The 14,426-nt window shown below is 43.1% G+C and overlaps 1 protein-coding gene across 6 annotated transcripts in view; it reads right to left on the bottom strand.

Annotated features, from left to right (window-relative positions):
• The window catches only part of ndst2a (N-deacetylase/N-sulfotransferase (heparan glucosaminyl) 2a), a 166,377-nt gene that overhangs the window by 135,471 nt on the left and 16,480 nt on the right, over positions 1 to 14,426 (bottom strand). The gene's annotated exons all lie outside the window — the stretch shown is intronic.

Consider the following 14,426-nt stretch of genomic DNA (forward strand, 5'->3'; position numbering starts at 1 on the left):
GAATCGTTCAGATTTCATTAAAAATATGCAAAGGATTTTTTCTACTGGCCCGGTTGAGCCAGTGGTTCGAATTTTTACTTGCCCTGCCAAAATTTTCACTGGCCCCACCACAAAAAAGTAATACATAAATAAATAAAATAAAATAGCTAGGCCTAGTTATTGTTTTAGTTGTTTTTGATCCATGTAACCTTAAAAAAATAAGGTTATGACACCAAAAACTATTAGCCTAACTCATTTAAATTTTAAATATTGTTACAGGCAGTCAGTAAAAAAATAAGAACAAATCAAATTACGAGCGCAATAGCACGAATAAACAAAACAAACATACAAATTAATAAACAGTTCTTTTCTGGTTTATCATGTAGGTCTAAACTAGATTTCCAAGTACAGATATAGTAATATAACTAATATAGCCTAACTAACAATAACATGGAGGCACCGGCGTGATCACTTGCATGTCTTCAACTTAAAATACTCCGTCATTTTTGGATAAGACTAGTACATCATTCCAAACTGTAAAGGGTCTACTTTCATTTGAGTAATATGCTCACAATAACAAAAAACATTGTGCTTTTGTAAAATAAAGAAAACAAACAATGTACTTTCTGCCGTCTCTGTCTCCCTGACCTACAGCACGTCACATAAATGAACCACAACTCAGCCTATAGGCTACTTGGCTCACAGACATAAGAACTATAGAAAAAAAAGCTTGAAATGTCAAGCAATTAGGGTTGCAATTACGTGACAATTACGACAATACCGAAACTCGGCACCCAAGTAACCGAACCGAATCGCAGATTTCGGTGCCACTTAAATGCCTCACAGTTGTAAACATGACAGCGTTCTTCGAGGGGTTTCGCATCACGGTATTTAAGGTAATGCGTTCTAAAATAACGCTCACCTTGTGCAGGACATGCAATAAGTAAGGAGAGGTGTCGTATTTTGCCAGAGAAAGCAACAAATGTGGTCATATTTCTGCAAAAGAATTGCTAAAATTTAAAGCTGGTTTGTTACATACAAAGACAAATATTCATAGATTATGTAGTCCATATGAAACTTGCATATAGGCGCGTCTACGGTGGCCGAGAGAGCTCAACGCGCTGCAACTAAAGAAAATGCATGCAAATAGAAAAATCACCTGCAAATTAAGAAAACAAATCTTCACCAGTTTTACAACACACGTGTGCTCCAGATACTCACAACACAACCAAATACAGAAACATGCTGCAAATGTTTACAACACAACCAAACACAGCACTGTACAGGCCACTTTTAACAATAATTTCACAGAGGATTTTTCTGAAACAAGTCACATTACGCAATTAAAATGCATTACGAGTGCCATTTCTGATAGACTTTAACAAGCTGAGCCATAAAGGGGACAATACATCTACCCTCGTTATCTTTTTATAGCACAAAAACATCATGCCAATATAGGGTAAAGAGCAAAGGTTTCATCTTTGAGCGATAAGGATCTTAAACAGTAAAGCATGTTACGAGTGCTTCTCTTCATTTGCAATGCAACAGAAGTTGAGCAGTTTATTCTGCCAAGAGGCATTGAGACAGTATCTTGTCATTGGCTAAAAGCATCTCTCAGCTCATCCATCTGCCAACTGGAATTTCTGCTTGTGTTTGGTGATGGTCCAGAGAGACCAAGAAGCAGAACTCCTTCCAAATGATTTCCATGTGGGGCACAAAATACAATCATATTACCAAAAGACTATGAGCTGTGCATGAGTCGGCATTGGCTTAAATACCAAAACAGACGAAAAGGGAAATGAAAAACCTGCGGTGTCTAAATTACGCACACAGAGCGGAGGGACACAAAAACGGCGAAGATTTTCTCAGAGGAGTGGCTAATTCTTGCACACAAATGCTTGTTTTTGTGCTTCTGATGGCAGTGTAATAAAACATGCATGCAGCTCAACAGAGAGGAAGAGGCCAGTAAACAGAGAAGCTCATCACGCTTTTCTCCCTCCTGTGGAGCACTGCGAGGGAGAAAGAGAGCGAGACGGAGAGAGAGCATAAGTGGGAGAGCGAGCTGTGACTGCTCGTTGCAGATCCTGCTGTTTATCTGCCAGCCTGCCTCCACACTGCGCTCATTCAGTCTGAAACAAAGCCTGATCAGCCGAAAGGCTCTACTAGGACACGCACTACAAAACAGGAACACCATAGAGAAGAACAGAGATGGACATAGAAAGAAAAGGACAGAGAGGACTAACAGGACAGAGAAGAAAAAGAGATGCTGTACCTAAACAGAAGCAAACACACCTCTGAAGGAAACAAGCAGTGAAAAAGAAAAGAAAAACGACACGCAACGCTCTCAAAAATGTTTCAACAGCAAGTACACTCACATTTGGTGCCATGCCAGCTATTTTGCTCGGCCCAGACACCTGGGGAAGAATGAAGTCTCAGAGGATGTGCTCTGTCAATGGCTATGGAAAGACCTCCAAATTTCATCACCGGCCCAGCAGGGCAGCTGTACACTGACAAAACATATGTTAAAAAAAAAAAAAAAAAAAAAAAAAAAAAAAGATTTAGCTTTTCACAACAACATGGGGCTCTAACAGATTACCAGTACACTAAACAGCCCTATGTGGCCAAACAGCACTTTTTTTTAATAACCTGAAGGCCTATGGAGAACAGGGCTCCAAAAACAGAAAGGAAGATTTCAAATGCCATTTTTACCTGGCTATAGGTTGCAATAGGGATGAGCATGAGTACTCTAGTACTTGGACTTGACAGCGATGATCGATCATGAAAGCGATGATCGTCCTGACTTTAAAAAATATATTGGTCTATCTTTACTGATTGGTTGCAGCATTTTGGGCGGTACCTGAGGTCTGATTGGTTAGCGTTGGACAGCACGCCTTCCAGACCAGCGAAATAAAGTGAAAAGCAGTGATGCCTGGAATGACTTTGATCATGAAATACAGTTAAGTGCAAAATGTGCAGCACTAATCTGTCATATACTTAGACTTAGAAAACTTTAATGTCCCCAAGAGGCAATTTGTTGTACAGTACAGGCATATTGACACATAATCCACAACACAAACATTGTCCACATGCACAATATCATAAATAATAAAACGACTTCACATTACTTCACATCCCAATCATACCCCTCCCCACATCTTATTTGATTGGGTTATTGCCATGGGAATTAGTGCCGTCGCAGGTGGGGTGCGAGGCCCTGTGCGAACTTGAAATGAGAGCCCCGTATTTGTACTCCGTCACCATCTATATCTCCTCTCCTTTTATCAGGGTCGGAGTGGGTGAGGGAGCCCCATGTCTAAAATCAAGGGCCAATTCTTTGGTCTTGGAAGTATTCAAATGTGTTGAGTTCAATTGGAAGTTGTCTCTAAGTCTGTTTGCTAAGATTTGTGGGTGGATTGTATTGAAGGCTGATGAAAAGTCTGCAAATAAAACGCGAGCATGTGTTTTACACCCCTCCAGGTGTGTATACAGATAATTTAAAAGCACTACAATGGCATCGTCCGTCCCCCACCCAAATCTGTAAGCAAATTGTAGAGGATCAAGGGCATGTTTACAGGAGTTCATGATGTGTTTTTTAATGACCCGCTCAAGTGATTTAACTAAAAGAGAGGTGAGGGCGATGGGCCTCTAATCCTTGGATGAGGATGGATGGGAGACTTTGGGAAGGGGGGTCACAACTGCTGTTTTCCAAAGCAGTGTAACCACCTGGGTGTCTATTGAGCATTGGAAGATGGAACATGCCTCGATATTATCCGGCCCCAGGCTTTTCCGTACGTTAGTCCTCTCAAACACTCGCTGGACCATCTCCTCCTTGATGATCAAAGTGCTCTCCATCCCAGCATCGTCTATCATAATCTGTTGCCAGATTGGCATTATCACTCATTTATTTCAAAGCGGGTAAAATGTTATATACATTGCATTATAATGAGAACACGATTGTAATAAATTATAATGTTGTACATTTTTTGTGCTTTAGTCACCCATGTATCAGTGCGCTGTTAAGGGAATGCACAACGAGTTATAGACTAGCGCGGTCACGTGCGCCTTTGTGCCCTTTTGTGCAGATATAAGTTGTAAGATTACTTTTATTTTGTCTAACTGATTAATCTCATATAGGAGGTGTTCGGTTGAGTATATTAACCAGCTAGCAAAGCGCTGCAGTTTACCGACCATTCATTCACTTTTCAGTTTCAGCTCAAATGCAATGCCCGACATTGACTATGGGTTATTTGCGAACGGTCATATTCTTTTTAGATAGTCTATTTCTTTTTCAAAATCATTGATAAAATGCAACAATAGACCTGTTTTATTTAAAGTTGTTTCTCGTTAGGCTTAGAAAATGTGCAGTGATGACTGTAATCACTTTGATCAAACAATAATATTAAGTGCAAGATGTGCAGCGCCAATCTGCATAAATTCTTTGTGCTTTAGTTGCTCTTGTATCAGCGTTGTTAAGGGAAGAGCGAATCCACAAAGGGATACAGATGTAGGCCTAATATATATATATATATATATATATATATATATATATATATATATATATATATATATATATATAAATTATATAAACTATATAAAGTGACTCAGACACTTAGAGTTTCATCTATAGTTAAGATGAATATTTGTTATAGTTTTGTTACAGAAACTATTTGTTATAGTTAACAAATAGTGTTACTTTACATTTAGGCTTAGTTATTAATTTCTGTACCTGAATGCAACTGTTACACATTGTCTGTTATTTAGTATTCATCTCGGTTTATTTTGTTTTTGATGTAGTGTCGAAGAACTTCAAGTGAGCTTTAAGTAATAAATGAAAAGCAAAGTTATAAACTTAGCAAGACATTAAATGTGCAAAAAAAAAGTCTTGCAGCAGGAGTATCGTTAATCGACTAGTCGAATAGTCTCACTCATCCCAACATTATATAGGCTAATGCAGATCACAATAGAAAATGCATTTAAATATTTATGAACGAGATGAACATTTGTTTTGATTAAGATTTTATACATTAATATTCATATTTGAAAAGTCACAAACTACTGGTGTTACATAATGAAGCATTATATAAGGGTTTTGTGAATAACAAATGAAAGTTATTATGAAGTTTATTTATTTTATCAGATACTCATAAGACAATCAGTCAGGGCTGCAATCCAGGATGTCTGTCAAGTAAAATATTACACATTTCTGTGAAGACATATATCTTGTGTCTTGTATGAAGAATCATGTCTTTTTTTTGTGGCAATTCTTAATTCAATTAAAAACTGTGCCCATAAAAATAATTACACTTGGTGGGCACGAGTGCTCCTAAACAAACATGTTAACACAGAGCCCTGTCTCAAAGATTTGGGAATATGACACACTAATAACAACAGAGTTTGCTAGCAGTCTGTCTCTAATGAGGCTAAAGTCAACAGATGTATTCTCATTTTCCCGAGTACAGCAACTGAAAAACATTGTATAAAAGACGGACAAGGTAATCCAAGCCTTTTACAGTCGTCTGTGTGCGTTCTGTAAGCAATTACCATTCAAAAGTCTCTTGGTCTTAAGGAGGTAAGCCACCTGTTCTTAAAGGGTCACTCCACCCATTTGCATTAAGATTTCCATTGTTAGAAATCCAGTCATACTATTGAATGGTCGTGCAACACTCTTTCATTTTCACCTGAAAGAAATCCTCTATTTACCTTTTTCACTTCCTCCTACAATGACGCAAAAATCGTCATTTTACATCATTGTAGGAGGAAGTGTAAAAGGGGGGGATTTCTGTGAAGACTACAAGCACTAGTTCCCAACACTTTCAAACCCGCCCATAGGGGGTTGGACCTAATGCGCTAACAGACATATCAGATCAGTGCCAGTGCGTTTGATTTCACCGGGAGAAACTTTTTGAAAATATGGACGAAGGTACTGAATACACAGGCGGATGCATTATGGAGGATCTGGATTTTGACAAAGTTATGGTAGAAACGGATGTTCGTGGCTACCTTTATGAGCCACAGTATAGCGACGAGCAGCTGAGGGCTATGGAGGAACAGGAGGCGGCTGAAGCTGCTGTCACCACAGCCGATGCAGACGATCTGCCTGCCTCGGACGACGAGCCCGCAATGGCTCGAGCTGCGGCAGATTGGTGGTGCCTGTGCTCTCACTGTGCGCCAATGGACACAGAACAAGAGTCTGTCTGCTGCCGAGAATTCCAGCTGTGCTACGGAATTGGAGGATGACACGGACGTGTGTGTTGTTGCTCACCCGAGTTTCGCACCCCATATGGATAGCGGCGTCCTGAAGACCTACTTTAGAATACCTAAGGTCAACTGGCAACGTCAGCCAAAGCCTACAGGGTCAATTGGTCGTCTTTCTGTAAAGTAAGTTTATTTTCATTTTGTTAACACGCTAACGTGGCAGGTTCATTGCACAAATATCTTGCAGTTAAGCTAGCTACTGTAGTGGGAGTGGTCTGCGGAGCTGAGCATTGCAATGCACTATGGGGATTGTTGTCTACAATCCACAAGCATTAAAAGGCATTTTCTGCCTTTTATCGGCCAAGAAGGTCCCAAATTAGAAATGTATGATACTATTCTACTACATATAGGACCCACTTTCAATACATATTCATGTCTCCACCGGTGGAATGACCCTGTTACTTTATGTGCCACGATTACATAATCATGATTACAAAAACGTGCCACGATTACAAAAAAAAGTTAACTTACATTATTCTGCATCCTTAAGAGGAATGTTTAGAGCATGTTACATTGTGAGAGCAGAATCATGACTACTTCAAAGAACCAGCACAATGGGAACTACCAGTGATGTAAGACATGTACGCTGATTGAACGCGCAAAACACCAGTACACACCATTTTTAAAAAAAAGTCATATACTGTCTAATTTGTATAACAGTTCTAGACAGGACTGATCGTAAACTAATGAAGATGGAGAATGGGAGCCACCCTGGTAGCTAGTTTCTAGAACTACCCAGTGTGAAAGCCCCTGTTACATGTAGGGTAAGAGTACCCATTAAGCCCATGTACCCTTTAAGCCCACTTTCAACTTTGAAGTCAAATAAAATTAAAAAAAAGAGAAAATTATATTTTACGGTGCTCATTATTTTAATCAATCCAGTGATTTGTTACTTCCCTGGCATTTTTTATTGTATACCAATCACATTTGGCAATGTTGAGTAAGCCCCACCCATGTGCAAGCTGTCTCAGGGGACCTCACACAAAGTCACCCCAAAACTTTGGTGTTTCGGGACTCTTCAGAAATCAATACATTTCTGCAATTTTCAGCCATTTATTTGGTAACTACATTGATATTATGTCAAATAAGAGATAAATGTGTTGTTTTTTGTGTATGAACAAAAAGTACTTTATCATTTTATATAATTTTTAAGGCAGAAACAATGAGCTCATTGAAGTAAAGAATACATGTTGTTAAATGATTAGGAAACATAGAAAACTTTAGCATTGCTGCTTTTTTACAGACTCAAAATATGAGTGTAAAAAAGTCAACAAACTGAAAAAATATTTTTTTTAGGTAATGTTATATTGATAAAATTGGTATCGAAAAAAGTATCGTTCAGGAACCGGTATCGAAGTCAAGGTATCGGTATCGAAAATTTTGTTACGATACCCAGCCCTACTTACAATATTCCAAATGTTTCGAACTATTTTTAAATCATGAGAAACTTGCGATTTTAACCAAGGAAATGGGGCGTTACAGCAGGGGGGAGCTGGGAGTCGCCAGTCAATTGCGTCATATCCGAGTTACCCTCGGTTTCCGCTCGTACTGCGTGGAGTTCTTGACAAATGCGGAAGTTGTAGTTGTAGCGTCTATCAAGCTACAAACGTTAGCTTGTTTCGTGCAGTCGTTACGAACACAGTTCTTTACCGATTGCAGCTGGTTCTGTCGACAAAGCATGCTTAATTTTATATTTTCCAAATGTAGCATTCGTTAATAGTTATGTTTATGTAAGGGAAGTATTATTGCTTTAGATTTGTGTTTAGTTTATTGACATTGTTTATCACGTCTGATGTTTATGGCCATGTAAATAAATATAGCATGTGTTATACATAAAGATTAATCAGTATTTTGGCAAATGATGTGGGTATGTTCGAATGTACTTTTACAACAATTGTTTAAAACACGTAAAACTGCACAGCATTATCACAATAATGAATTCGACATACAGTAACATCTATGATAACCAATTTAGTATTAAACCTTACTTTTCTTGTGGTTAATTCATTTTAATGAAATAAAAGTGTGATGAGGTTCAAGAGTCATGAAGGAAGAAGACAGGGGTCTGCGTGACTGGGACTCGTACTTTATTAAAATAAAACAAAACAAACAAAAGTCGCACACTACGCGCATTCACCGTGGCAACCGCGACGGCACAAAACAGTTCAAAAATGAGAGCTCGGATCCACCGGTTTTCTGCCTCTGCGTCAAATTTTCTCTCCAGTCTCTCTCTCTCGTTCCAGCGCGCAGCTAATAAGCGGTCTCTCCACGCCGATCACTGCAATAAGACACAGGTGTTCGTCATTTGCACTTGACCTACTTCCCGCTCGTCTCTTCTCTCTCCCATTACAGACCACGCTGAACCACGCCACCCTCGCCACAAAAAGCATTTCATTATAAAAAAATAAATAACCTCATCCATGAATATGATTTTTCGATTCCCGTCTGACTGATTTACATCCACGGTGGAGTTTAAAATGACAGTTCCCATCATTCCACGCTCCTTCACATCGTCATCAAGCTACGCCGTTGTTGTTGTTTGGAAAGTAGCGCCCTCTAGCAGCAAACAACTCTTGCATATTGTACCTTTAATTTACAAATAAATGCATCAAAAATTGTTTTGTAGAGAAGATTATTTTCATAAATTAACTTTTTTTTTGATGGGCTTAAATGGTACAGTGCCACAAAACGCATGCAAACTATAGCCAATACTTGAACGAAAACCTTGAATGAAAAAAACAACATTTCTCAATGTGGGCACAATGAAAATTACTATGATACTTAGTCCACAGTATATTCAAGCTCCATGCATGTATTTGTAAACATATCTTAAATTTTTAAAGGAAAACATTGTCTTTTTTCACCATTACTCACTGTGGAACCATTTAAGCCCACCTTATGCATTTCAATGAGGAATCCCTCTAATTGCAAACTTTCATACATTTTCTGAAAGTGTTTAATGCTAACATTTCCACAACTTCTGGTCCAGCTTTGACCAGGCAAAACTCGGGACCCAAGCCAAGTTGGGGCTCCGGACTCCGGGAATGGAGGGGTCACCCAGTGGGGCCGCTATGCCGGTAGTATTGAGCCCTAACTCTGCTTTCTTCCCGAGATATGGTCACTTCCTGTGGAACTTTGATCGGGCATAACTCCACAGTCAAGCCGACCTAAGGCTGCATACTCCCGGTGTGGGGGCCCCACTAGGAGACCCCCCGAAACCCCAGAGTATGGAGCCCTAACTCGGCTTCCTTCCCGAGATACACCCGGTCAAACTTCCAGCTTGACTCCAGCTACAACTCCAGTCAAGCCGATATTAGGCTCCAGATCACCGGCCACTTACACCCACCCATCCCACCCAGGGCTCTAATCAAGCATTAGGAAAAGGATTTTTTTTAATACTTCCCTGTCACTGAATAAATATACTAATATTTGTACTACTTTAAAATCAAAACAATTTTTATATTTTGTGAATAAATGATGATGCGGGCTTAAATGGTGCCAAAAGTACCAATTAAGCCCATGCCAGACTTCTGACTTTATTCCTAAATTATCTTAATTTTATATTCAAAAATGTACATCAACTAATTAATAGATTTTTAAATGAGAGATAAATCTTACATTTTAACTAATTTTTTTCCTTATAAACCTTGTCAATATTTATGAAAAAAAAACTAGACACAGATTTTGTTGGGCTTAATGGGTACACTTACCCTACTTATCATAGTAATAACAGTAAATTATGCATAATTACATGCATCTAACACTCAACCAAATTGTACCCTAACGCTATAAGTACAAGCAGTTGCTTAATATTACTTCGTAGTCCATACTTAAATATATAATTACACTGTAACAATGACCCAAAATGTATATAAAAATATGGCATGCAGTTGCTTCAGTCAATGATAAAAAGCTATTCAAAACATCATTCAGTGTAAATTGTGATAATCGTAATTAATAATCGCAATTACAATTTCAAAGGAATAGCCAATCGACAAATATTTGTCATAATCGTGCAGCCCTAGTTTCAAAGTCAGACTGGAAAACGATACTCGGTTACTAACGTAACCTCGGTTCTCTCTAGAGAGGGAACGAGTATTGCGTAAGTTTAGCTTACGCTACGGGAAAGAATCATCTTCTCGAGATACTGAAGCCAAAAAATTATCCTTAATTTTGTATACCTTGTCAACGCAGTGCAGCAGCTAGCAGACCTAGAGCAGGCCATCTCGCGTGCTCATTGGCTGCCCTGCGGGCAACTGCTGCAGCCTACCAGTGAGCCCGGCGTGACGTCACGCCCAATGAAGGGCGCCCGCGCCTTTATAGCGTCACAGCCCGCCAGATAGGCGTGGCTTAGCATATAAAATAGGGGCTGTAGGCTGAATTCTCTGGTTTTTCGACGACTGAAGCGAAGTCGCTCGTGGCGCGAGCACGGCCGGTTACGCAATACTCGTTCCCTCTCTAGAGAGAACCGAGGTTACGTTAGTAACCGAGTATCGTTCTCTTACGAGAGGTTCTCTCGTATTGCGTAAGTTTAGCTTACTCTACGGGAATACTTTGTCAACGCCGTGCGCGCCAAGCATCCACATGAGGCCCCGAGCTTGAGGGGAACCCCATAAGTGGAAAAAATAAGGTGGGCAGCCACGCGGGCCATCACTTGTACATAAGCACACATAGGGAATACAAAGCAGCGCGCCGGTCTGTATAGTCATATGGCACATACCCTACTTAGTGCAGCTCAACCAGGAGAGCTGAGTCATGAAAGTGATCTGAGCAGGAGATCTGGGCAGAATACACCTCTTTTTCAGACTGACAACAGTTTAGCCTGCAAGGCAGGAACTTCTAGGTTATAAAACCTGACAAAGGTAGACGGGGAGCTACACATGTCATGGATAGAAATTCCACTGGACCATGCCCACGACGAGGCCACGCCTCTCGTGGAATGAGCCCTGATGCCCAAAGGGCATTGCAGACCTTTTGACGCGTAAGCTGCCGCTATAGCGTCCACTATCCATCTGGACAGGCTCTGTTTCGAGGAGGCGAGCCCCTTGGCGCGCCCACCAAACGAAACGAAAAGCTGTTCCGAACGCCTGAAGGAGGCGGAGCGCGTAATGTAAAATCTCAGCCCTCTGACAGGGCAGAGGAGATTCACATCACTTTCGCTGTCAGCGAAATAACTTGCGCTCTGAATGGAGTGCCCATCACTTTAGGGACATAACCATGTCTAGGTCTGGGGATGACTTTAGAGTCATTTGGTCCGAACTCAAGACACGACGCGCTGACAGACAGCGCGTGCAGATCCCCTACACGTTTTACTGACGACAGTGCAGTCAGAAAAACGGTTTTTAGTGATAGATATTTCAACCCCACGGAGTCTAGTGGTTCAAATGGAATGCTTTCAGGGCCTCGAGGACCAATGGGACACATGGGAACCGACGGGGGGCGCGGCGGATTCATCCTTCTAGCTCCTCTAAGGAAGCGGATGACCAACTCATGTCTTCCCAGTGACTGGCCGTGCGTCGATTCCGCGAACGCTGCCACGGCCGCCACGTATACTTTGAGCATGGATGGGGACCTTCCTTTATCCAACAGCTCTTGTAGGAAGGTGAGCAGCTGCGCCCCCCGCATGTCCGCTGGTCCAGACCTCTGTCGGTGCACCATCCAGAGAACACCGACCATTTAGACGCGTAGAGCCTTCTCGTGGAAGGGGGTCTAGACTGCGTGATCGTGTTCATCACTCCTTCTGGCAGGGCAACGAGTACCCATTGATCAACCATGCATGCAGAGACCAGCGCTCTGGATGGGGATGCCAGATCGTGCCGCAAGCCTGAGAGAGGAGATCTGCCCTCACCGGAATCGGCCACGGAGCTGTATGTGACAGCCGTGCCAGTTCCGGGAACCAAGTCTGATTCTCCCAACGCGGGGCTATGAGGAGCACCGAGTGGCGCGTTTCCCTGATTCTCTTGATCACCTGTGGCAACAGAGAGACCGGAGGGAAAGCATATAGCGGGAGGCTGGGCCAAACCTGGGCCAGCGCGTCCTCGTCCTTCGAGAAGAACGTCGGGCATTGAGCGTTGTCTTTTGACGCAAACAGGTCGACTTCCGCTCTGCCGAATAGGCGCCACAGTTTCTGGACCGTTTGGGGGTGCAGGGACCATTCCCCTGGGGGAACATTGTCCCTGGACAGTTTGTCTGGGCCGTCGTTCAAATGGCCAGGCACATGCGCCGCCCTCAGCGAGCGCAGGTTCATCTGTGACCAAATAAGGAGGCGTTCCGTCAGATTGCAGAGATTTCTGGATCTGACACCGCGCTGACGGTTTACATAGGATACCACAGATGTGTTGTCCGAGCGCACAAGAACATGCTGGTCCTGTATGAACGGGAGGAAGCACTTCAGCGCGTTCTCGACCGCTATCATTTCCAGACAGTTTATGTGAAAACCCTTCTCCTGGTCTGACCACTGGCCAAAGGCCGGTCTGCCCTCGAACAGCGCGCCCCAACCCGAGTTGGACGCGTCTGTCGAGATGACTTTCCGATAAGAGATGGTTCCCATCATTACTCCCTGCTGGTACCAGTCGGCCACTAACCAGGGCTGCAGAGCTGCTATGCAGGTCTGAGTCACTCTGATTTTCTGGCCGCCAGACACCCAGGCTCGGCGAGGCACGCGAGCGTTCAACCAGCGTTGGAGCGGGCGCATGCGCAGTAGGCCCAGCTGGAGCACCGCTGCAGCTGATGCCATACAGCCCAACATCCTTTGAAATGTTTTCAAAGGGAGAAAGCTGCCCTTCTGGAAAGATGCGGCTAGGTGGCGAACACGGCGCGCGCGCTGTGTCGATAAACGAGCCGTCATGGTCACCGAGTCCAGTTCTATTCCTAAAAAGGAAATTGACTGGCTGGGCAGTAATGAGCTCTTGGTCCAGTTGACCGTGAGACCCAAGCTTTCCAGATGACTGAGAAGCACTGTTCTGTGAGATAGTAGTTCTGTCTCTGACTGTGCCAATATCAGCCAATCGTCCAGATAGTTCATTATGCGCAGCCCCTGACTTCTCAGGGGGGCGAGCGCCGCGTCCATGGACTTTGTAAATGTACGGGGTGCCAGGGACAGGCCGAACGGCAGGACGGTGTATTGATATGCCTGACCGTCGAAGGCGAATCTCAAAAATTGCCTGTGACGGGGTACTATCTGAATCTGAAAATAGGCATCCTTCAGATCTAGACAAATAAACCAGTCCCTCGGGCGAACGTGCGCGAGGATTTTCCTGGTCGTAAGCATTTTGAACGGTCTTTTTGCAAGCACTTTGTTCAAATATCTCAGATCTAGGATAGGTCTGAAGGCTCCGTCCTTCTTGGGTACGAGAAACTATCGGCTGTAAAAGCCTGACTCGCTCAGAGAAGGAGGTACCTTTTCTATAGCCCCTTTGCACAGCAGGTTTGCTATTTCTGCGTGAAGTAGGTGTGCTACTTCCGCATTCACTATCGTCGCGGTCCGGGCTTGAAAGCGCGGGGGACGGCGAATGAATTGAAGTGTATAGCCCTGCTTTATTGTGCTCAACACCCATTCTGAAATCCCTGGGATAGTTTCCCACGCAGTGGGAATGGCCGCTCGCTGACAGCCGAAACCGGCTGACTTATGCGAGACGTCCCGATCATAAGGGATGGGGAACATACTTTTACCACACTTTGACGCGCGAGCAGCGCTCTGGGCGGAAGAGCTCTCTGTAAGCTTGAGCGCGCGCACGCGGGCACGAGACTTACAACCGTATATGACGGCCTCGATCATAATAGATGGGGGGCGCTTTATTAACGCCCTGTGTTTTGTGATAACACTTAAACGCGCAGGCGGGGCCCGGGGGGAGGTTTGTGTTAGCAAGCGTGAGCGCTCTCTGGCGGGCACAAGACTTACGTTCATAACCTGCTTCTTTGATCGTGTAACAGAGCTGGCAGATAGTGGGCATAGACCTGTGGACACATTTCTTACATTCAACACTCAAGCGTCTTTTCTGCGCTTTATGAGAGTGTGCTCTGTGAGTGACACGGGATTTGGAGTGCTTATGTGTAGGGGTGAACACTGGGGCGTGGGCACATTCACTACACTTAAAATACTGACGGCGTGAGCCGGACCAGACATTATACTCTTTTTGAGATTTCTCTGGGTCGCCGTGAAAACGGCGTTTGTGTGCAGGCGAGAGGGTGAA

Source organism: Siphateles boraxobius, unplaced genomic scaffold (genome assembly GCF_051911475.1).
Source record: "Siphateles boraxobius isolate OS27281-9 unplaced genomic scaffold, OSU_SipBor_1 20, whole genome shotgun sequence".
Taxonomy (NCBI): domain Eukaryota; kingdom Metazoa; phylum Chordata; class Actinopteri; order Cypriniformes; family Leuciscidae; genus Siphateles; species Siphateles boraxobius.